General features: G+C 38.5%; 1 long non-coding RNA gene across 2 annotated transcripts; it reads left to right on the forward strand.

The window, feature by feature from the left end:
* The first annotated feature begins 3,804 nt into the window (after window positions 1-3,804).
* LOC138104529 (uncharacterized) lies at window positions 3,805-24,718 on the forward strand. Of its 2 annotated transcripts, XR_011148100.1 has the most exons (6): window positions 3,805-3,846; window positions 14,763-14,863; window positions 17,178-17,270; window positions 21,120-21,335; window positions 21,447-21,560; window positions 23,581-24,718. It is a non-coding gene; the product is annotated as an uncharacterized lncRNA (long non-coding RNA). The 2 variants fall into 2 exon arrangements; XR_011148101.1 differs by lacking the exon at window positions 21,120-21,335.
* The last annotated feature ends 803 nt before the right edge of the window (window positions 24,719-25,521 follow it).

Consider the following 25,521-nt stretch of genomic DNA (forward strand, 5'->3'; position numbering starts at 1 on the left):
TACAGACTTTAAAAATACCAGGTCAATACTAGCTGCAACATGGTGAACCAAGTATTTTGAATAACTTCTGGGATAGTTTCTGCTTATGACTAATACCATTACCAAAATTCCCTAGAGGAATTTTGACAGGACTCTGTGCAATTAGGAAGATATAAGTATGATCTATATTTTGTCGTGTCTGCTAACACTGCCATAGTTCAAGTAGACAATCAATTTTAAATGGTGTTAATGTAATGAAATCAATATCAAATTTGTATCATGGATGGGAGGAACAAAAATGCCATTTTGCAAGACATTTTAAAATATTTTAATGTTATGCACATCCCACATTGATGCAGCACCCAGAGTTGGTTTTTGCCTTTTTTTTCCTCAGAAAAGACCATGATGAGGTCTTGGTTTGTCCCCAGGTTTTAAAATACTTCATCAAAGAGTTTTGTGTTAATGCCAGGTATAGGACACCTTCATCTGAGTAATCTGGGTCCTAGATCAATCAGACAGGTGTGATTGGTTTTCTGTAATTCACAACAGTAAAGACTGAGAACAGGGGAATTTAGCAATTTTCACTTTGAATGTCTGTGTATTTTTATGCATAGATTACATTTGGGCTTAAATTTTGGAATACTTCTTTTTGCCCTTCAAAGGAAAATTGAGGCTTAAAAATCTATGCACCATAATTGCAATGGAAATGAACAGACATGAAGACAAAGCAGTAGACCTCGGCATAACTCTATTCCAATCTTGCTAACCTTATCAGATTCTTTACTTTTGTGAATCCTGGTTTGCAGAAGTACACAAGGAGGTGGAAATTTCAATTTCCATTAAAATAAATTAAAAAAAAAAATCACAAGTCTCTCATCCTTGTGGTTCTTGTTGCAAGTTTAAAAATGTGACAGATAATATAATCCTGTATTAGCTGTTGATGACTTCAGATATGGTGAAGTTTGAAAAAAAAGTCAGTTCATTTTGAGCTACATTTGTATCAGTTGAAAAATAAAGCTGTAGAGAAGGAATAAGGCATGTAAAATGAAACAAAATTGAGCATACAAGCATATGCCCAACTCCTGATTCATCAGCCAATCTTAGGGGTTTTTAGGATCTAATTTAGGTTTATACATATTGCTTTCTGCAATGCCTGATATTCTGATTATAAAATGTGGCCAAGGACAATAAAAAGTGAATAGACACGGGAATGAATGTCCATGTTTTTGGCTTGGCTATGATTCTATTTGGAAATATTGGTGGGATTTATGAAATGTCCCACAGAAATGTTCTTGCATAATTTAAAGATTGTTTGACCTAAAGTATTTATACATATGGAGCCATGTATGAATATATGTGTTGGATGGGAAGAGTTGTATGCATTTTATGGTAATAGACCAAGCGTCAGAGGGTTCACTTTCTACTTTGGATATGCCACAGATAACAACATTCCTGGAGAAGCAATGCAACTCCTTTGTGCTCACACAGGGAAGTGGTAGAATCACTGTCCCTGGAAGTGTTCAAAACCCAAATGGATCTGGTGCTGAGGGACATGGTTCAGTGGTGGACCTGGCAGTGTTGAGTTAACCCTTGGACTTGATGATCTAAGAGGTATTTTAAAGCCTTAATGATTCTATTATTCTATCCATTTTTCTGGCTTTATCATAAGCCTTTACAGAGGACTATTTTTGTTGGTAATGCCCTTGTGGAACCATGTGACAGTTTTCTAGAACATGCAAAGAATGTTTATTTCTTTAGGTTCAAGGAAAAAAAGGAATGAAAAATCTATTGTTCATTAATTTTTTTCTTCTTGAATTCCCCAGTGGGAAGGGAACAAAGAGCTTCCAGTAACTGGTATTTTATGTTACACATAATGTACACTCTGGCTAAAGCTTTTCCTGACACGAGAGATTACTTAAAATGCCACCAAGTCTGAATCTACACAGCAATTTCTGCCTGTGCAATGCTTTTTTTTTTTTTGCAGCCTTTGATCTCACCTTAGTTTTAAAGCATGCTGTCCATAACCTAATTCAGAAAGCTGGTCAAGCACTTCTTTAAAGATGTTGTTAGCAATACAGTTTTCCACACTGAAGATAGAGACATGTTAAACAGGTTAATGAACTGATGCTAAATGAGTGTATCTGCCACTGAAAACTTCAGGTTGATAGGAACAAATATTTTAGAGCAGAAAGGAGCATAGGATGATGCAGTTTAACTTCCTTTAAAACACAAACTATCATATTTCGTTTAGTTGCTTGTGTACCAAACCCAAATGTTCAATTAACAAGTACTGAGTAAGGGGGCAAATGACTACTACTACCCTTTAAAGAGTTGTGTGATATTCTCAGATATGTGATTTTTGACATCTTTTTCTGCTGTGGATAATTAATTGAAACTCTTGCCAAAAGTCAAGCTCGTTTGTCACAGATTCTCCCACAGTTGTCCATTAGCAGTCTTGCTGACTCATTTTCAAATTATCTGCCTCTTTTATGTATTATTTTTCTTTATTTAGTTTTTCAATTCCCTCTGCTACCTCTGGCCTTCTTTGGTCAGTTTTTTTATGACTATCCATTTCTGTGTACTGACATTTTATTAATCCTTCCTCTCTTCACTACCTCCAGTTCACCCCCATCTATCTTTCATAGTCCCAATCTGCCACTTTATTTTCCTTGTGAAATCTGGGAACCAAAGGAAAAGAAGGAAATCAGTACTAATGTGTGGGCTGCAGATGGGACAGAAATCATTATCTCACTTTGAAAGCAAAGTTATTGTAATGGTGCTGGCTTGCCTTGGGAGAAGCTTAACCATCTCAACACTTGCCTGTTTTTGAGTCCATAGTCCAAATCTAAAGGCCTACTGTGGCTATAAGAATGTGCAGTGGTTCTCCGAGAATTAGGATGATTAGAAAAAAAACTTCACAAATGAAGCCACTGTGATATGGAAAACAGTGGTGTAAAACCCTCAATAACACAGGAAAGGATGGATACTGGGAGAAGGGTTTAAAAGCATGCTGGAAACTGAGGTGTACTCTCCTCCTGGACTTGAGTTTAAAAGAAACTGTGCCTCTTAATGCTCTAAGAACCCTTTGAAACTTTGTCACCTTATCCTATTTAAATTCTAGTTTGAAAGGAAATTAGGCAGCTTTTCAAATTAAATTTTGGCTAGGATACAATTACTCATAAAAGACAACCACTGAAAAAGCTATATTCCTTGTTTATTTATCCAAAAGTAGAGTCCTGTCAAAACCACAAGTTGATGTCCACAGTCCAGTTCTTTCAACTCACGCCATTTCCTTTTTCACCAATTCAAGCAGTAACTGTCTGTAAGAAGGGAGGGGGTGAGTTGAGAGTTTCTATCTGATCTTTAGCATCCATAAGGCTGATCCCCACCTCATGTGGTAGGACTGATCCTGAATGGAGGCCTGATCTCTGACCCTGCTCTCGGTGGCAGCTGAATTCAAATGAGGACTCGATCAGCAACTTCAGCCAGGTCCTCACAAAAAAAACCCCCTCACAACATGTTGTCCACAGAGATGTTTTCCACTGCTGTTGTTTAGGTGTTTATCTGCTGGAAGGATCTGACTATGATAACCAGCACCCTGCAGAGATTTCCTAACACTAGGATCAACTCGGGACCCCAAAGCAGTGGAGCCACATTGCCATGAAATACCACCAGAGGAACAGGTTAACTAGCCCAGGAACTAGCCACAGTCATGCAATCCTGCTACTTGTAGGGCCCAGTCTGTGTTGTCACACCTGCTCCTTCACAAGTAATTTGGGTACCTTTAAAAGCCCTGCAGAGCACACTTACCTGAAATCTTGATGGCAGGAGACAGCACACTGAGTGTTGGCCACCAATATTTCTGAGGTCAGTGAAGAAAACCAGAAACCCTAGAGGAAACTGAACCTATCATGAAGTTAGTATTAAATATAAGAGGGAATTATCCTATTCTAGAAACACCTATCTCTTTCTGTTGACTATAGGGTGTCCAAGATAATTATCTGAGACCAAACAGTAGTTAGATAAAGTTAAGGGAGGTGAGTCCCTGTTCCAGGGTAGATAATAAAGCAGAAAAACACTGGTTTTTTTCTTTCCTGGTTCATTGCATTTGCTGAGCCAGTGTAAGCTGTTCCAGAAAAAAGTCAATTTTGCCAGTATAAGCAGTGTCCTCATAAAGAACGTGTTGTTAGTACAGCTCTCCCTATAAAGTTGTTGAGTGTAGATGAGACTTTGTTTTATTTTGGTGTTCAGGCTTCTTTATGGATTTTACCTTTATTATAAACAAACTGGAGATGTTGCTACAGTCTAGGAGTTTGCAATGGGTTGTTTTTAGTGGTATCAAGGCATGTAATCACCTTGACAACAGAAGCCAAACACACATGTTTAACAAACCAGTATGCAGCAAGTATTTCCTATATTAATCTCCTCAAATTCAGACTCTGGGTCATTTTTCCTAACTCCAGCTTCTCAGTTTAGTTTGTTCTTGAGCTTTTGAGCTTATGATCTTTGCGTGTCCCCTACCTCTAAAGGGGAGGGAAGGTATTCAATCATGCCCCTTCAGTGCTTAATCACAACTTTAATATGGTTTCCTTCCTGGTTGGTCGTGGCACATATTGAATTAGGAAGCAATCCTGTCCCAGATCCACAAACATACTGCCAACCTTATTTCCTCCACTTAATGTAATCCAGTCTAGGCCTGGATAATTGTAGGCTTTTGTTACTCCCACCATACCCTTTTCACATGCTTCTTATATGTACACTCTATAAGTCACTTCTTAACCCAGTTGTTCTCTCAAAACAGGTGGTATATATTATGTTCCTTTGGGGTCTGACTCTGCTTTCATTTACCTTGTCATAAATCAGGAGTAGCTGTACCAAACTGAATGGTATTAGGTCAGGGTAAGACTGATGTAAAGAAAAGAAAAGAATTTAACATTATTTCCTGCTACTGTTCTTCTGTGGGAGAGGAACTCAAAAGGAACTGCTATTTTGTGGTATAACCTTTAATTTCACTTTTATGCTCCTTTTGGAGCCCTTCATTTTATAAATTGTCTCCACCCCTCAGTGAACCAATTTTGAATGACTGAAAGGTCTGTTCAGCAGTAAAAGCTGAGTCTGTCTTCTGACTGGAGTATGCCTGTGGGTTTCAGGAGCCACACTCGTACCTGCTGCATAGTGAAGTTGATGCACAGTCATCTTTTTATTATTTAATGTCTACAGTCCTTCCTCTTTCCATTTTTGTGAAATGCAGACTTTGATTGCCAGAGACAGAAAACTGTAGTGCTTGAGTAAGTCACTGAGCCTGACATTGATTTTAATGGGTCCAAGATTTAACCATCAACACTTATTACAGAACTACGAATCACCTCATTGAACCAGGTCCAGTTTGTATCCAGTCTCTTCACACTTTAATTTCCTGTACTAGCCATAATCTGGAAGAGGGGATATTTGGTGGTATTTAAAAGAAAGGCAGAGATTAAAAAAAAAAAAAAAAAGTACCCAGACTCTCTGTATTTCCTTCAGTTCCATTTTTCATGTTATCAGGTTGATCCATCCTTTCATTCAGCAATGGAAGTCCCACATCAATCTCCACTGCAGTGTGGTAAAACAAACAGGACTGAATAACATCTGGAACATTTTTTTCCCCATTGGCAGTTGCTCAGAACAGAGTCAGAATACATTTTTCTAAAGTTTAGAGTGTGTGGATAATGAGGAAATTGTAAATGACAGATTCTAAACAGCATGATTATATTTTTTCTTTTTTAAAATTTTAATAAGGTAATTCAATCAATATCAGGTTGGAATGGAGTAAAGCAGTTCATTGGAACAAACTCAGATTAGTGTGAAAACGGCTAGATTTTCCATTCAACATTTTTTCTTTTTCTTTCTGATTTGTGAACAACTAAGAAAGAGCATTATCATAAATGCTTCTTTATTTCCCCAAAACTACAAAGAATGCTAGTCTGAATGCATCATTTCAGATTTGATTCAAGATTCTGTAACATCACACTGCGTTCCTCTGCCCAAAACTGATAGAGATTATCTTGCATTTTGAAGAGCTGTTACTACTTAATATCTAGCAAATCACAGCTTCAAAACTGAAGCACCATTACTAAGAGAGCATTTTATCATCAAAACTAGAAAAAAATAAAGAGGGTGAAAAAATGTTCATACTATGAGGTATCAAGTCTAACTTTTGTTTCATCAAACACAGAATTGTGTTTTCTGTCCCCCAAAGAAAATTTTTGTTCATATCACTGCTAAACACCTCTCTAGCTCATGCCCTGGTCCTGTTAGCATTTGTCATCTAAACCTCTCCCTGTCTGTTCTCCAGGGAATGCAGTATTTTAAATGTTCTTTTACCATCATTGGAACAAACCTACAAAATATAGCACTGCCCATAACATTGCTTATAAAATATGATGGCATCATATTTTGTCCTCATAAAACATCTTAGAAATTAACTTCATATCAGGAAATGCTTGACTTCATATAATAGATTATTCATATGATACCTCTCTCAAAAATTATTTAACTCCCAGATAACAGGTTCCATCAATTCAGGCTCCTTTTGAGGTGGTTCCCCCACATAAGAAACATCTGAGGAGCTTCAGAGTCATCAGGACACTTTTTTGAGGAGGTGGATCAAATTTTGAGTCCTGCTTCAGCAGCTAAAGATCCTTTTTTTGGTAACTAACTAATGGGGTAAAAATGCATTTCCTCTTTTCTTTGAAGGAAATATTTAACATTTTTCCAAACATTTAACCAAGCCAAAACAGTCTGTATGTGTGTGTTTGAACCCTCTGACAGAGAAGAAGGAACTGGACCAGTACCTCCCATATTGTGTATGTGCATTTTCTTTAATTGTTTTCTTCTATAGAAAGATGAGTGAATTTTTGAGCATAAACTATAACTGCATCTCAAAACAAAGGTTCAAACCCCACTCTGCTTTTGAGAGAAATAATTTAAGTAGTAAAGACCAGCACTAGTTTTATGGCTATGACTCCCACCTCGAAGCAGGACACATTTGCTTTAGACATGATGTGGATATGTACACATTTCTACCTTAATTTGGTGTAATGTCTTGGAATGCTCTGAACTTTGACAATATACAAGTATGCACATGTACAAACACATACTCTGTGTTTGAGACATGAAATTGTACACTTAGATGGCCATCATTATATTTGACTAGTCTAGAGCCACCCAGAGCAAAACCCAGTTGCTGAAGGGGTGCAATGATTTAAGATGAAGTCTATATCTGCATCTCTCACCTCCCTATTCTCACTTGCAACATGAAGGAGAATATTTTGTTTACCCACCACCATTACTCATAGTTAGGGAGAAACACCCTTGTGAGACCAGGAGGGCTGATTCCCATCTCACTTGCCCCAGTTCAGCTCCATTTCAGACTGGGAGGACTGCACCCAGTCAAACTGGTACATGGGAGGCAAAAGCTGTCTTTGACTGAGCTGGAGGAGCCCCAGAGGACCCCCATGGCAAACATCTGTTGTGAACATAAATAGCAGCAGACTTGTATGGCTCACCCAACTCTTTCAAGCCCTCCCAGTGGTGTGGGTTTTGTGGGTGAGATGTTCAGCTTTAGGCTCATGAGCACATTTGTTTCATCAGGGTATGAGTCTGAAAACAAGGACATGAAAAGGAATGGGCAAGATGGCTGGGTGTGAGCCACCCCAGAAGTCCAGGCAGGTTGTGCCGCCCAGCACATTGCTCTGCTTGGCTTGGGCTAACTTCGGAGCGAGGTGTGATGTGAGTCAACCCCAGGACTTGTCCAAACAGTTCCAAAAGCCTACAAGAAACATTTCTGAGGTGGGACTGACTCGCAGTGGGAGTGGGGGAGATGGAAGGGAAGCATGTACGTGGTACACGCGGGTGGCAGTCACGCAAAACCTTAACTTCTCACCGGGCAGTGACCTTAGTATGTTTTCATGTTTATCTAAAAAGATAAAAGGTATGTGCTTGCTCAGGAATGAAAACATGGGTAACATTCAAACAGAGGAAAGCAGAAACAGCAGTTTAAGAGGCAGGGAAATGTAAACCAGCATGGAGAAATGTTTGACTTTGCCCTTTTTTTTTCACTGTAGAGGTCATGGCTGCATTGCATTGAAGCAGATAGGAATGACTGAGCAGAAGGTTTTGATAATGTAGAGCAGAGCTCTTCTAGGGATACTTCTTACTGTCAGAATTTGTAAGATCCTAAAGCTAACAATATAAATATGACCAGAGTGAACAGTTTCAGATTTTTCTAATTGTAAAGGAGGCATTCAGTTCAGGATTTCTCAAATGAAAGAGACTAAAACAAGAGCCAGAGCTTGTGAATGTGCCTTGTGTTTTGCATAATGCCCAAGAAAGACCAGGTGTTTCTTGAGAATTTTTCAGCTGTTTCAGCATCTTTACCAAAGACCAGGTAAAACCATGTCAGTAAATACTTTGAGGCCAACACAAAATAAATGAAATTAAGGTTTAAAACTGTTGGGAGGGAGTGTTTTGTTTAAAAACATGGAGGCAGCTTCTGAGTGGATACAAATTCAGGTTGGTCCAGTGAAAAACAGCAATTTACATGGTGTGGATTGAGCCTGTGATGTTTCTGAGGTATTGCCTTTATACATATCTGATTTGATAGAACTGCTAGCAAAGCAGACTCCCTGTGTACAGACACAGACAGCAGGCTGCTCAGACAAAGGTCCTGATCCTTATCTTGCACCAGTTTCACACTGGTGCAATCCCATTGCTACCAGCCATTTCGCTCTGGATCTACTTTTGCTGCTCAGACTTGTGCCAGCCCTGGGCCGAAAGTTTCCCTGTGAAAACCAGCAGAGGGAAAAATCGCAAAGAGGGGGGAAAGGATCAATTTTTCATTTGACACCAAGTGAATCATGACTTCCTTGTGGGATGTGGTACCTTTTCCCACTGTTGGCTCCATTTCCCATAATGCCCTTGACCTCGGAGGTCACCTGTCATTGGAAGATGAAGCTCTGAATAAACAGAGAAGACCCTGTGGTGTCTCTTATCTCTCGGTTTTGCCTCAAATCTCCGGGTGGAGTTTTAAATTATTCATCCACTGGTGCTCTCTGCGAGTTACACGTCTCCGTCACCTACCCCCCCTTTGCTTGCCCATTTGTGAGTGAAGGCGGTATCCTTGGGAACCTTATCAGAGATCACAGATTCAGGCTCCAGAAATGAAATAAAAGAGGAAATTGGCTGTATTAGCATAAGAGGAGTCAGCCTGGAGTTGAATACACACATCACCCAGAAGCACCACTGGCTTCTCTTATCAGTAACGTCTGATCACCACTTCTTTATACACACAGGCACACAGGCACACATGCACCACACACATGCACACACACACACTCTCCCCTCTTTAATTCCACCCAGCCCATTCCTTTGTTCCAGCTCACATGAGGGAACACACGGAATAAGGTCAGATGGCATGAGTTTCCTGAAGCAGTTTTCAACACTCCCAAGTTCTCCTGGGTAAAACAACAGGCAACAGCATAAACAAAAATTTATTTATTTATTTATTTATTTATTTTGTTAACAGGAATGATGATAATCCTGTAGCCTCCACTGGAGGGGAAAAAAAGTCAGGATAAAGATTTCAGATAGAGGGGTTCTGTTATTAGTTCAAGTATGATTCCTAGACCAATCTCTGTTTATCCAGTGCCTCAATGATAATGCATAACCACAGTTTATGAGTTTTTATTAAGAATATAAAAATCTGATATCCATATAACATAATTGGACATGTTTCTGAAAATTAACACAGTGAATAATTTTGAAATTTAGAGGTGCAGATTCATGTAATTGAAACAAATTATTTTCCTGTGCTTCCTTTTTACATGGAGACGTTATCTCTGATACTACTTTTGTGGGAAACACTACACATTGTTCCATCTTAATCAGAAAACTGCACTGAACAGGAAAAAACCCAATTGTTTTATATTTTTCATGGCATGATGAATTGGAATTTTAAAATTATGCCTTCCTTATGTTTTTTGGGACATGATTGTATATATGGCTTTGTACTTTGCTGTGGGTAGTTTTAATGATAAACATTTTTGTTCTCAGAGTTGCTGTTGGCAGGGTGGCATCTGCTGCCTCTGTTGCTGTTGAATCTGGTAACTGGAGAAAAAATATATATCAGAGGGAACTGTCACTATAGACAAAGGAAAACATGCCTTGTAAGATCAACTTTGCTCACATTTTAGGATGATTTTTCTCCATCTTGTGAAAAATAGCAGAAATTAATTTCCCTTCTTTTGAGAGCTGTTATTTTGTTAATATCCAGATTTGGTAATTTCCATGCAGGGTTTTACTCATGGCAATATCACCATATCTCTACAGAATGAGGCTCCTTTGTTCTCTAATGAATGTTACCAACATCACACAGTAAACACACATTGGCTTTGCACATTATAAGTGATGGGCTAAAGTCTGTGGCCCTTAATTAAGCAGAGCTTTAACTGAAATGAAAAACAAATCAAAAAACAAACAAAGAAGAAACCCAGAGGTGTTCCTTCATTTTTAATGATGGAAGCAAGATGAAATCTTGAGGGCTTTGATTTTTGGGTCAAAAATGCAGAAGAAAGTAGCTTCAACTCTCAGTGTTTTTAATATTGGAGTTACTACTTTGTACATATAATAATAATGACAGTGATGATGATGATGATGATTAATAATAATAATAATTCTATTGGCTTCATTCATGTTGCCATGGATAAAAGATAAGATGATGATTCAATAATTCTTTTCCTTTATTCAAACAGGGCCATGAATTTCTAGGAGTATTTGTTTCATTTCCCCTTTGATCTCTGCAAAGTCCTCCCCATGTCCTTGCCATCCAGAGTAACATCTAAGCTTATAGGGCCTTGATGATGTTCAGAGGAAGGGATTGTAGTGTCATACAGAACCGACCTTAATTGGATTTGAGTGGGAGGCATGATATATTAGTTTGTAACCATATGCAGGACTGATGCCAAATTATTCCACAAAATGACTCTGGATCTACTGAAGTTGTTGTGAAAACAGCCCTTGACCTCAGAAAAGCCAAGCATACACCCTTAATACCCACCTCTCTGCTCCTGCAGTATTCATCAATGTAGGAGGCCATGGTATCACAAGAGGGTAGCTGGGAGGAAGATGAGGGTGATAAGAATAGCAGGGTTCACTTTTAGTTGTAACATGAAAATCTTCCTCAGTTCCTCATTTATATGCAAGTTGTGCTAATCTGACCAAGAGAAAAACATCTGCTTTGCAACGTCAACAGCAGAAAATGAGGAATATCATTACAACTTCTATTTGTGTCCCATCTGGAGGTTGAAAAGGAAAACCTATGCATTAATGAAGCATTTGTTACAGATGACACACGTTTAAAGGAGCAAGGAGACCTGAAAACATGGTGACTTCTGTTAAACAAGCTTAAACTTGTTCATTGACTAATTCAGCCCAGTCAGCTGATTGGAGCTGCTGTAAAATGGAGCCTCATGTAGAGTCAATGGAGCTAAATCTCAATTGGATCAGTCACACCCTGGAGATACTTGGTTATGTGTGAGCTTGAAAAGAGAAATTGGGAAACAAATGCTCTTTGTTCACTACTGTTTCAGTACATTGGGCAGAATGAGAATGGACCAGAGATCTCAAAATGTAAAAGTAAGATTGTAAAGGTGTGAAGTGACTAGATACTAGATACTGTTCATCATCAGACTTAGTGAGAACAAGATTTAATCTTCCTAGATATTCCTGAGGTCAGTTGGAGCTTCCCAGATAAGACATACTTTTCTTCAACCAGACTTTCTAGTATTTCTTCCTGGTAGAGTTATGACACTGTTTAACATTCTTCTAGACATGGAAAATCCCATAGACTATGCAGACTGGTGAAAATCACCATTGCTGTTTAACTCAGTGTTGCAGCATTGTGTGGGGGAGCTTCCAACTCCTGCCATGGAGCTGAGCTCTGGTCGAGGTATAATATGCTAAAGAATTCACATTCTAAATAATTTCAGCTTCTTAACCATGATTTTAATGAAAATATATTTACAGAACTGTTTATAGTGCTTGTGAATTTAACGGAAAAGAGCTCCCTTTCATGTGAAATAAGTGGGGGGTTGATGTTTCTCTCTTAAAAGACATCATCCCTTTTAACCCATGAGATGCCAAATTTTTCTTCATTCCGAATTTTCTGATTCTCCAAACACATGTTTTTTATACATAAACATCTCATTCTGTAGGAAACTTGGACCTTTAAGAATCAAAGTACCATGTCCTCTGGAATTCCATAGTAATACAGGTTCTAATCCAGCTACCTCAAACTATGCTGTACTCATCATGCCTGAAGCAGCTCTCTTCTCCAAGCCTCCAACCTCCCTGTAAATCCAGGTAGTTTCCATGCACTGGTTCTAAATAACTCATGTGGTCAAGCTTTCTGTCTTTTCCCAACCAGCAGAACAAGAAATATATTTATTTATTTATTTCTTGAACAAAAGTTGATATGTTTATGCAATCACACACAGGTTTGGGACTCAGGGACATGTGCCTAAAGGTAAGCAATAAGTCAGCCTTGAACAGGGCTCTACAAAGTGTTCTTGAGTCAGTCTGCAGTTGCTTGTGTGAGTCACTACAGTGTACTCCCACTTACTAGGTAAGAGGCAATTGCTTGTCTGAGAAAAATGGATGGCAACCTGAAGGGGCAGAAAGCTGCAATACTCCTTTTCTGCAATAAGTGCATTGTGACAAGTTGGCTGCCTGGTATTTACCTCACAGAGGAAATAAGACCCCTAATTTCAAGCTCTGAGACAAAGCTTCTTTAATCTCAGGTTTTGGAAGCTGATGTTTGCGTAACAAAACAAATCTGCACGTGTCTGCAGCTCATGAATTCATTACATCATCCTACTGATAACAAACCTCAGTCTACAGGAGTTCTTAATTTTGAACGTGTGTTATCTTTCGAATTCTCCCCCACCTCTCAAATATACGTTTGTGAAGGCATGGTCATTGGAGTTCAGCTTATACCTCAAAACACAGGGCAGAAGTTGGCAGTTAGGGTTTGCATTTGTCAGCATTTCACTGATGAATCTGTCTTTTTATATGTGTAAAATTGCCAAAGTATCCTTTTTTGCCTTCTCCTACTAAAAATCAGTTAGCAAATGCCGTTTGTCACTTTTGAAAGAGTGTTATATTATGCTTATTTTATGTGTAAATGAGCAGCGACACACAAGACATTTTGGAACTAGGTCAAAGCTATTCTCTTTATTCAGGGTTAAACCTCAGAGTTCCAGTCTGGATCCCATTCCCATCATCAGCTGGTTTTTGCACTTTGATAGTGTCAGGGTAGAGTATCTAAGAGCTCTCTTTTTCCATGGGGACCAAGATCTGAATCTGCACTGTCCATGAATCACAGAGCAGATACATGTCTGCAGAACAAAGAATGTCTGTGGAGCTCACCAGAGATGATCATCTTTATATTTCTATTTCCTAATAAAGGCTTAAATTATTTCCTTTTACACTGAAGAAACAGATGCCCCATTTCTTATCTGGAGGAGGAGACCAAAAGAGCATCAACCCATTACTTCTGGGAAGTCCCACACATTCCAGTGTAACCATTACATTTCTGGGAAAAACTGATTTATAATTGAAGCTACACAAGGTGCATCCAAGCTCTGTTTACATGTACCAAAACCTGCCCCAGCTGTTTTCCTGATTCTCCAGTTATAAGCAGAGTATTTATGCTCCCTCTCCATCAGTTAAAAGCCTGTATTCATATGAACAACTATCATATTTCATAGGGAACCTCTAGCCTCCAAATTGTATTTCAAGAAGATTTCAGGGACAGTAATATAAAAGATGTTTTGGAGGCAAGATTTCATATATGCATACAAATTTGGAAAACCAACATTTACCTGGGAGGCAAAACATTCAATGTTCAATGTAGAAATCATATTCAAAAGACCCAAGAATACAGAAGCTTTTCTCCTGGAGACCTCTGTGCTGCTTTTTGGATGGTGGTGAATTTCAGGTGCCAATAATTCGGTCAGAAATGTAGGAAACACACTGCTCGTGTCAAAACAAGTCATGGAAATTAGTTCTGAATCTGGCCCTGTTCTTCCACTAAGAAATGTAGTAAGATAAAGGATATTGCAAGTTTTAGTTAGGTTACAATTTCCCTGTCAAGTACTGAGCTGGGATCTTGCAGCTCAGGTTACAGGGAGAGCTGTAAGAGTGCAGGCAGGTGAATTGGTCAGTACAGGAATGCATCTCCAGGTATTTAACATGGCCAGACCTTTTGTGGAGGAAAAGACTAAAAAGTTCACTACACTTGTGACAGCAATCTGACAACTGGGTAATGTAATAAAACAAAAAAAGGCTACTAATTTTTCACATTCCAGCTTTTTGTATTTCCCAAACCTATCAACAGTGAGCCATATTTATGCACAGACTCATGGGAACACATGAAACCTAGTCTGCCTTCCTGAGTATCATCCCAGAATGCCTCTGCAGATACCAAAAACAAGCTTGGATTGGGATTTCCCCCCACTGCTGGGGTGGCTTTTTTAGGGAATTTCAGGTGGGCTTTTTGGCTGCTTTTCTGGGTGTTTTTTTTTAACAGCAGTGGTTATCACCTGAAAACATGGAGCTAGTAAGCTCACCATTTGCATGTAATGGTACTGGGGCAAGAAATCAGAATTCTTATAAAACTGTAACTGTCCACTGCGCTTTTAAATCTAGGTTATTTTCACACTGGTAAGAAACATAATTTCTTTCAGGAGTTTTCCTAAATGTTCTGAGCTGTTTCTGAAGAACCTCAGTTTTCTACACCCACTGCGTGGAGAACCATAAGGAAAGGTAGACAAGTAAATTTGGCCAGGTGAGCTTGCATACCTCCAGTAGGCTGCTTAACCTTGGAGTCTCCCTCTGAGACATTCCAAACCCACCTGGACACATTCTTGTGTCACCTGCTCCAGGTGACCCTGCCTGGGCAGAGGCATTGGACTGGATGATCTCCAAAGATCCCTTCCAACCCCAGCTATTCCATGTACCAGGTTAACAGAGCCTTCTTTTGTATGTATTTAAACACAAAGACTGGCATTCCACACAAGATCGGGATTTTCTCATTTTCTCGTTCTCTAATCAGTAAGTGCTAGACACATGAATTTTGATAAATTTACGGACAAAAAGATTTAATTAATTTATGGTATAATAAACTAAAAAACACAACTAATTTTAACTCTTAGTTAAATAACAGAAAAGAGTGAAAAAGGAATAAACACAAGGTTCATCTTCTAAAGTACGAAAGTATCTGCTAAAACTATTAAATGTACAATACACTGCCTAGGACCTTACAACCAAATCAATAGGGTGTGCTACTGATGATACTTCTCTACTCTCTGGTACTGCAAAACATAATGATTAATTAATAATATTGGTCTAGTGCTAAATGTCTGAGGTTCTGTATGAACTGACAAAAAAGAAATCTTCAGAACCACTTCTGATTTTCAGCATTTGTGATGCTGCCCTAAAAAATACTGTATTGATTTACATCAGGCAATCTCCTGTGTGCGGTTCAGGCTCTACAGGTAAATACAATCCACAATTATTTTAAGGCTGTGATTGAAAAACAGAAATAAAATATGCAGTTATTCTTCAACTTAGTAACTCTCACAGCTATTCAAGCTCTCTCATATTCACACAGAAAAATATGGGTGTGCAGATAACCAGACCACCCTGAAAAAAACTCATTTAAAACTGGACTTTGGAACTCCTACAAAGGAAAAAAAAAAAAGAAAAATAGAAAGGAAGACTTGTTTCTTTTCACCCACAATGCTGATGTCTATTCCTGCTTGCTTCTTTCACACCAATGCATAATGTCTTTGGATGCTTATCACAATAGCCCCCTTGGTAAATGAATATTTTTATTGCAGTAGCCTTTGGAACTTTAACAAAGAAAGATGGGTAGATTCCCACCCACAACATTAAAGTTTTCCTATTCACTGACACCAAACCATGTTCTAATGTTTAAACAAACCCAAACGCTTGGGAAAATTTAGATTTGACCTCTGTGGGCATGTTAAACAGTTTACATTACAGCAAACTCTAGTTTTCCCTAATGTGCATAGCACTTTGGAACTTTGTCAAAACGGAACAGTTTCAAAGCTGTATGATCTTCACCCGGGGGCCTAATTGAAGCAGCATGAAAAATATTTCTTTCTTTACTTCTTTACTTTTTTTTTTTTTCCCCCCTTATAAAGCTGGATCTGAAGCTGGGTACTCTCCAAAAAAGCTTATGAAGCTGACAAACATTTACCTCTGGGTCCTACAACCCTAAAACTTCCATCATAGAAATTCAGAGCAAAGGTCAGACGGAGGAAAAACATATTAGAAGCAGCATGACAAGCCAAGTTTTATTCTACTTGAAAAGCCAGCTTTTTCAAGTCCTTTGCTTTCATATTGGTTGTTTGAAAAGGGATCTGAAGAAAAGTCGAAATCCCCATGTAAATGCATATATTTTCAAACGGGAGGATACCTATGCAGATGCATATTAAACTGCATCCAGCTTTGGTGGGCAAGCCATGTTTAAAGAGCATTCCCAATGCAGCTGATGCTCGTGTCCTTTTTGAGTCCCCACTGAAGTTCATTTGCATCAAACTCAAATGAATATTTAAAAAAAATTAGATGTTTAATTTGTGGTTGCCAGTGGCATAAGAAATAGGTATATGTGCTACTTTCTTGCCAAGCAAAACACTTTTGCAGTAAATGTTCTATCTATAGAGCTCTGAAATGAATTGTATATTCCAAGATTTATGCCATAATACTGGATTGGGTACTATAGAACATTTTACAGGGTGTCTGGGGGTGTCAGCCCAATCTAGAAAATTTATGAAAGAATCACATAATACATATATGTATATAAATATATATATGTGTGGGGAACTTACACTCTACCCATGGCAGGGGTGTTGGATTTAGATGATACTTAAGGTCCCTTCCAATCCAAACAGTTCTTTATACTTGGTAAAACCCTATTAGTGTGTATTGATTTGAGCATTATAAACACAAGACAATGTAGTAAAGGGTTAATATGGGAAAATCACAGATTTCTGCATGTACTCATGCAGATATGAAACAATGTACATAATTTGGGCAGTCCTTTTTATTCTAACATAATTCTATTATTTTTTCAGGGTCATTCTTATTTATCACTTTGAAAACTGTGCAGTGAGGGGAAGGACTGGGGAGAACAGGACCACAGGTACCCTACAATTTTCTACACCCAGGTAACACAATCTTCCTTCATCTGACTAACTCCATGGATGGGGATATTTCAGTTCAGCTCAGAAAATTAAAGCCAGCAAAGATTATTGGATATGCTTTCAGAATTAATATGAAACTATAATCATCCAAAATATATGAGCTTCAATGTGTTCCTACAAATCAAATGCAAATAATATACAGTTCCTTGGTCAAATCCTCAAGTGGGGAAAATCAACTAATCTGATCTATATCAACGGAGGATGGGATCTCTGGTTTAATCTGTGGCAGGATTTTCTCAAAGAACATTTTCCAAGTTTAATATTCGAGATCCTGAGAACTTTTGAAATGTTTCATAATGTGAAGACTCCCTGAAATTTTGAGAGCACATCTCAAACTGCGACTTGAGACTTGAGGGACATGAAGTTAAACTCTTTACAGCACTCCCTGAATATTTATAAGGAAAGAGAGATTTCACAACTACAGCTCCACATCATATTAAGTACTTGCAGCTACTGTTACTGTCAGAAATGAGGGTCAGGGATTTTGTTTCATGTTAGGGGATCTTGTGTCATGTGTAAATGCTTCAGATAGAGGGCACATATGACACCTTTATCCATTAACTGAGCAGTCTGACCAGACTTTTCAGTATGTCAGATTCTTGAGACTGATTATTTAGCATTTGCCAATCCAGATGTACTGTATTAGTTTCAAACAGAAAAACTCAGTGTCAATAATATTCATCTTTTCTCACCCCCAAGAGAGGTTAGAGAAATGTACAAAGTCATTAGATCCCTGTCAGTTGCTGTGTATTTTTGGATAGAATCATAGAATAAAATGAGAATTATTTGTTAAAGATACTGTATGTCTACTGCTGTGGAAAAAGATCTGATGCAATTTTAGAATGATTAAACAAATAAGAACATGTGTGCACATAAGTGGATTCTGCAAATAAGTATTTTCAAAAGCTTTTCAATCTAATTGAAATGAACTATCTTACTAAAAATGTTCTTTTTAACCACTTGCTTTATAAAAGGGAAGAGTTAATTATAAAAAAAGACTTTATTTAATGATTTTTGTCACTTTTCTCTTTGCATGTCTTAGTGAATCCACATGGAAAATGAAAAGAATTCATTGGGTTGTTTCTGATCTTTTTAAACAGCAGCTTATCCGAAAGCAGTTACAAACAATATGTAGTAAAAAGTCCCTTCTGTCAGGAGATCCTAAATCCTAGAAATGCTTTGTTATGTGACAAGAAGGCTGCTCCTACACATGCAGAGCCTGATGAACAAAGGTGTATGCAAGACCAGAGATTCCAAAGTCATTCTGATTTCTGGTAAGGATACTGAGGAAGCACAGTTACATTTGCAATTGGATTTCCCCTTGGGACACTGGTACGAGAGAAAACAGACTTTTTATTGCAGTACATGAAGAACTAGCCATGTAACTAGATAAGTAGTACAGTGTTACAGTGGCAAAATTTATGCACTCATGCACCTGGAGGCTTCTGAAATATCAGGCACTAGATGTTTTTTTAGAGACCTTGGGAGAAAACTGTAAAAAAATATTTTAAATATTTTAATTTTTTTCCCCTGTTTCTATTTGTATACTTGTCTTTATTTCCATCCCTCTGAATGTTTTTTCTGCCACATGTTAGAGGAGGAATTCTTCACTTACAGTAGCAATGATAATAATGAAAAACAACTGAGCATCTGATAAATATCAGAAGTGTTATTTGCTGTAGAAGAGTTAAAGCAAACTTCTGTGTGGTCAGAGTTCTTCTTTCTCATACTAACTCAGAGTTTAAGTGTGTGGACAGAAAGAATCATATTCCTTAGTCCACGCATTCTGTTTTTCTTGTCCATTTATCTCAAACAGCCTACCTACATTTTCCCATGATTCAGGATCCCAGTCATGACTATCAGATAGCCACTGTCCTTCTCACACCTACAGAGTGTTCTTTGAGTGCTGCCCTTATTTACTCTTTGGGATTTCAGTGCTGCAGGCTGCAAAGCAAATTATATGGGAGCAATCACTTTTCATTAGAACTTCAGCCCACAGAGCCAAGGAATTTACTGATGTGATCAGCATTAGCTGTGATTATCTCTACTTTGTAGAGATGTTGGCCCAAGCTAAGTGATTTTTTTTCATTTATTCTTTTTCATGTTCTGGGATTTGTCACTGTATGAAAGCATTTTCTGAAGGAGGATGACTCTACTGTGTATGGCCATTACTTGATAGAGTAGCATGCAGAAAATTCACTCTCTGGAGAGTAATCCACTGAGGAAAAACAAAATCAGCTAACTCTTTGAATCCTAACAGTGATATCACTCAGCTAAATATGAATATGTTTTTGCCTCATTAGAACCATTGGATTATATACAAATAAAGGGACTAAACTAGTCTTTGGACAAACCTCTTTATTTTGGTTTATTTTTATGAAAGGAATATATCTTATCTTCACTTTTATCAAAGTGCTGTTCCTGGAAAAATCAAAATTTGGTAATACCCATTTAGTTTGCTAAAGTTCTGCACTGGCTTCCTTTCTGAAATGTAAATTGTCAAACAGTGCTGACTTGAACTCCTCTTCATAGTGCCTTGAGCTGTAACTGTGAACCCAAATGCCTGGAGAGAAGGGTTATCTGAAGGTATTTCCCATCTCTCCTTTTCCCCAGCTTTTGCCCAAAAGATTTCCAAAGGAGTTTCTATCTCAGCAATTAGCTGAGCTTCTCAAGAGCTCTCAGGGTTAAGTATAATTATAACAATTTTAATTTACATGAGCAAGAAAAGTCTCACATTTATTTTACATATGTCATTTCAGTCATGATTGAGTAGTGGCATATGAAGTTGGCATAAACGAGGGATTATGAAAACTCAAATGGGAAGGTTCTACAGACCTTCCAATCTCTGTGGAGGACAAATGGAAACAGAAAAATACTTGGGAACAGTCAGTAATGTGACTGTTCTGCACAGTGTCTGCATAGTGGGAAGTTCTTCCAGTCTATCAGGCAGAGAATCATTCTTTACTGTTCAAGTTCTCAATACTGGAGAGAAATTATTTTCAGTTTATTCTTTAACTTGTTTCTGAAGCTCCCCATACATTGTTTATATGTGGGCTTGAGGTAATTTTCCCAGAAAGCCCTGATCACCCAGCAGAAATTGTATTGCCTCGAATGAGATAAAGATCATCCCTAGTCAGTGCATGATCTCTGTTCTCTCCTTGTTTTACTCATGCAAAGGTGAGTGAAAACACCTCAGAAACTGGTCAAATGATTCACATTTCATAGAACATATTACAATTTTTCAAAGAATAATTTTTTAGCATTCAGATTGAAAAGTGTCTAAGTGAACTGCTCGTACTGGAAGGGCAGAAACATAACTGGGACAAGTAGGGAAGACGAGGAGGAGCTGGGTCCTGTTCTCACCATGCCCACAGTGTCCTGATGGCTGGTGTTGCTCAGCATTATTTACAGTGTCTTCAAGCATTTCTGGTTATACAGCTGAAAAAAACAACTGCACACCACACCACTGGTGCTAAATCATCTAATTTTCATGAAATTTGCATCAGAGAGACTGTGGAGATGGGTGATGTGATCCCCTTCTTCTGTGTAACCTCACACCATATGCTACTGTTGAAATTTCTATTGCATTGTAGTACTGGATCAACATTTCTGGATATTCTGAGATGAGGATGTCATATTCTGTTGCTAAAACCACCAAAACTTTGTGCAGAAACACCAGGGTTTTCTCAGCTCCCTAACAAGGTAGCAAAGCAATAAAATTAGAGGTTTACACAGGTTTTTTGTCGAGCTTTGAAAGCTATGCTTCATATCTTTTAATCAGGTTTAACTTCATCTGACACTTTTTATCTTCAGCTTCTTTTCTGACGTGCTGGGCTGCATCAGCTGTTCTGTGGAACTCAAGAGAAAAAATGGAAGGCAAAAGTCTATAAATTTTCTGGAAATAGTTACTTTAAGAGAGATAAAAGAATGGATGGCAATCTTAAAGCATGAGTTATTTAGAATCTACCATCTACAGGAAAGAGTGCTGAAATACAATACAGATATTGTATGTTTGCTACCAAGGTCCAGGTAGGATTTTAAAAACAAAAGAAAGATGGGGTCAAGTTGTTAGAGATTTCCATATGTAGGTGCTAACATGGACATTAGAATAACTTTCTTCACCTTCTGGTCTTTCCACAGATTTCTTGCATAGCCTGAGAAAAAGTTTCTCAAAGATTTTCCAGCAGCAAAATACCCACATGTCTGTGAAAGAGCAAAACCAATGTTTTTATCATCACTGGGAACTTACACATGGTAAGTGTGAGAGGTACACAGCAAGTATCTCAGTAAAAAAAAAAACCTCAATACAGTAGAACATAACGACATAAAGAAAATACCTTTTCTTGCAAAATATTTTTCACTGAAAAAAATGCCAGTTATATGTATTACAATTATAAGAAGCAAAACAGGATTCACTTGTTCAGTATGCTTGGACAAATACGTGTCATTAATTAATAACAGCTGGATTATTTTCCATTTGAGATTATCCAATATAAAACTAAAGTTTCTTTCCATGAAAAATATTAAAAACTGAGAGAGAAAAATACATTCATCATCTTCTAAAAATCTTAAAACAGCTTTCCAAATAGGGGAATAAGTATTTTCTTTTTCAGCAGGGAATGCTTTTTGACCCCCTTCTGACTTCTTCAATGAAGAATTAATTTTTTTTTTATTGCAAACATTATTACGGGTCCCAGAAATGCTTGGACACAAATTTTAGGATTTTCTGTCATAAAAGTGAAGAGCCTTCATTTCAATAATCAGTCTGAGGACAGCTTGCCTGTTCACTTCCCACTTCCCCTACCTATAGATGTGAAATAGAATTGACATATAAGTAGCCAGAAAAGAGAAAGTTTGAGTAAGGGGGTGTTAATGCTACCAGGCTTTCCATGCAAGGTCTTTGTGGCTGATTACTCAGCAAACATTGTTAACCCTGCAGAGAAACAGGGTTGGAGGTGAATGGTTTGTAATGCTCAGGGTACCAACAGCAGGATGGACAGCTTTGGGCAGTAAAGTGAGGATTTGCTAGAAGAGTATAAGGGTTTGCTGCAAATAGGCAGAGCTTTGGATGATCTCATACTTAAAAAGAAGCAGACAAGTAGCCTAAGAGAGAGGCTAATTCCAATTTCCACAGTACTGGAGTAAGTGAGAATAATTCTAGTGAGCTTTGGGAGTTTGACTTCTGTGTCAGAACAGTCCAATAGGCAGAATACAAGCAACAACAATAGAAAGTTCATAAGCTAATTGAATATGTATTTCATACAAAAACCCCACACATCTAACATTCTTTCCAGGAAACATACACAAGAATAATGATCTAGATATTAACTTATGAAATGTTGCCTACAATAAGTTACTGTTGCGTGTCATTCTACTGCAGGCAAAATGAATGGGAGGCTTTGACTTAATATAATGAAAATTTTCTGTATTTTCCTCAGTTGAGAAGCTTCATTGAGACTTTATATTAGTGTTTCATTATATGTGAGATGGGAGAGAAATCTACCTGCTTTTCTCTGCCAAGTCTTTTATCAGACGAGAACATGTATTTCTGCAGCCGTGTGAAACAGAATTGCAGATGTTCAGAGCCTGTATCCAGAAGTCACCCTTTTCTTGAGGACCCAGCACGAATTTCTATCATATCTATCAGCAGCTATTTTAGTGCTAGCAGGGACACGTTAGGACATGTCAGGGTGATAATGTGTTGCTTCAGTTCAGGAAAAAAAAAAAAAAAAGACAACAAAACCAAACCAAACAAAAACGGTTCTGCTTAAATTTCCATCACTGCAGAGTCATGCTCTGAGGATTTTGAAGAGAATAAGAACCAAGTGTTGAATAAAAATATGGTAAATGAAACCTCAATTATACCTGGCAAATTCTGCATGGTTTTATTCGTATTAAGAAATATTACTGGCTCCTCACATTGAGAAATGTACCATTTTCTTCTCAGGAAAAAAGATCTAAATATCTTCAAATTCTGCAAATTACAGGCTTTAATAGTAAATTTCTCTCAAGTATAAACAATCAACTGCATCTGTACAGCTTGTATTTATTATCTATTTGTATAGTTCAGAAGTAATAGCTGATAGGGGACTTTATTAATAAATAAATAATGGGGTGGAAGAAATTGTTTATGCTAAAGTCATTGCCACACAAAGTTTTTCAAGATGTTGTTACTTTTTTAGTGTGATTTAAAAATTGTCATAAATATTGCTTTTATGTAAAAGATATATTTAAATATTGCTTTTATGTAAAAGATACGTTTTTTGTTCTCCAGCAAGCAGACACTTGGTTTAGGCTTCCTTGTTGTCTTCAAAACATCTGATTTGGTTTTCTAAGCTGTAAATGATAAGGAGTCAGAAACTGCTTTACAACAAGATCAGGCTCCACAGAAGTGTCGGACACCTCGAAATCAGTAACTTTTATCAACTCACCTGGATAAGCCAATACCCTTTGTGCACCCAAAAGTTGGATGTTTCAATGCAATTTTAAAAGGTTTCTTTGTATAGGACTGTCTATCAGCATCCAGGGAAATTCAGCATCCAAATAACACCAAATATCAGTACAAACCCTGAAAATGTTTCCCTGCATGGGGTTTATACGGCAAGGCTTCAGTACAGGATGTGGCTGCAGGAGTGGCACCTGTGAGATGACACCAGAAACTTCCTGAATGTTGGACAAAGTCAGTTCCAACCATCTCCAGGACAGACCCAGAGCTGTCCAAAGCTAAGCCCTTCAACAGCCATGGTAACACCTCTGTGGTAACATATTTAAGGGGGAGATAAGAATGACAAAATATGAGAGTCACAGCCCTGCAGACATCCATGTGGGTGAGGACAGAGGGGCAGGAGCTGCTCCAGGGGTTAGAGCAGATTCCCCTGCAGCCCCTGGTGCAGCCCATAGTGAGGCAGCTGTGCCCTTACAACACATAGGGGTCCATGGGGGGCAGAGACTCACCTGCAGCCCATGGAGGAGCCCACACCAGAGCAGGTGGATGTGCCCTGAAGGAAGCTGCAGGTCACATTTTAGCAGATTCCTGGCAGGAACTGCAACCTCTGGAGAAGAGCCCACCCAGGAGCAGGACTTCTGTTGTGGGGGACCCATGCTGAAATAGGAAAGGACCCACGAAACCAAGCCATGCTGGAGAACTTTATGAAGAACTGCAGCCCGTGGGGAAGACCCACAATGGAGAAACTCATGGACAATATTTCATGGGAGGAAACCCACTCCGAAGCAGGTGAAGAGTGTGAGGAGGCCTGTGCAGCAGAGGTGAAGCATGAACTGAAAACAACCCCCATTCCCATTGCCCTGTGCTGCTCAGGGGTAGAATAGATGGGAGTAAAGTTGAGCCTGGGAAGAACAGAGGGATGAGGGGAAGGTATTTTTATTTTTGTTCTCATTTCTCATTAACCCACTCCATTGGCAATAAACTAATGTCCCTAAGTCAAACCTGTTTTGTCTGTGACAGTAATTTCTGAGTGATCTCACTCTTCTTACCCTGAACCATAAGCTTTCCATTGTTTTTTCTCTCCCTGTCCTATTGAGAAGGGGCAGTGGTAGCACAGCTTGGTGATCTGAATGATAAAGATGACAAGATTGTCAGTCAAGGTCAAACCCACCACACTACCTTAGAATTCACTGAAATCCCCTCCTTGACCTTACCTCTCTCTCATGTATCTCCAGCCACATCACTGGCTGAGCCAAGCTGGACCCTGCTTGCCCTACAGATGCTGAGAGACAGAGCTGGGGTCTTCTGCAGAGTGTGATCCAGCCTGCTGGGCAGCTGCATGAAGAGCACAGGACAGCTCTGCTCCCATGCCAGGTGATTCATGTAATTGCCCAGGCAGCGAAGTGAAAACAAACCTTGGGGTGCTTTCATTTGCACCCCTTGGACTTTCACAGGACACAGTATTAGGTGCACACCTCAGTCCCACTGAAGACACCCACTGCCCCAGTGCCTTCAAAGGCAGAGAGAGTCTCATGACCATTGTCATCTTCATCATTCAGATTATGTCAGGATACCACCATGTTTTTCATTCCACCTGTGTATTTTATTCAATTCTTCCATTAGCTGTGATTTTAAAAGGTGAGTGGGCACGTCTTGCCCTGCCAAAAAGACACATTTTCTGGTCATTTATCTGTATGACACTATACTAGTGAATTACACATGCACCTACTGCATCTCAAAAAAACAAAAAAAAACCAAAAAAAAACAAAC

The sequence above is a fragment of the Aphelocoma coerulescens genome, chromosome 1A (genome assembly GCF_041296385.1).
Source record: "Aphelocoma coerulescens isolate FSJ_1873_10779 chromosome 1A, UR_Acoe_1.0, whole genome shotgun sequence".
NCBI lineage: Eukaryota > Metazoa > Chordata > Aves > Passeriformes > Corvidae > Aphelocoma > Aphelocoma coerulescens.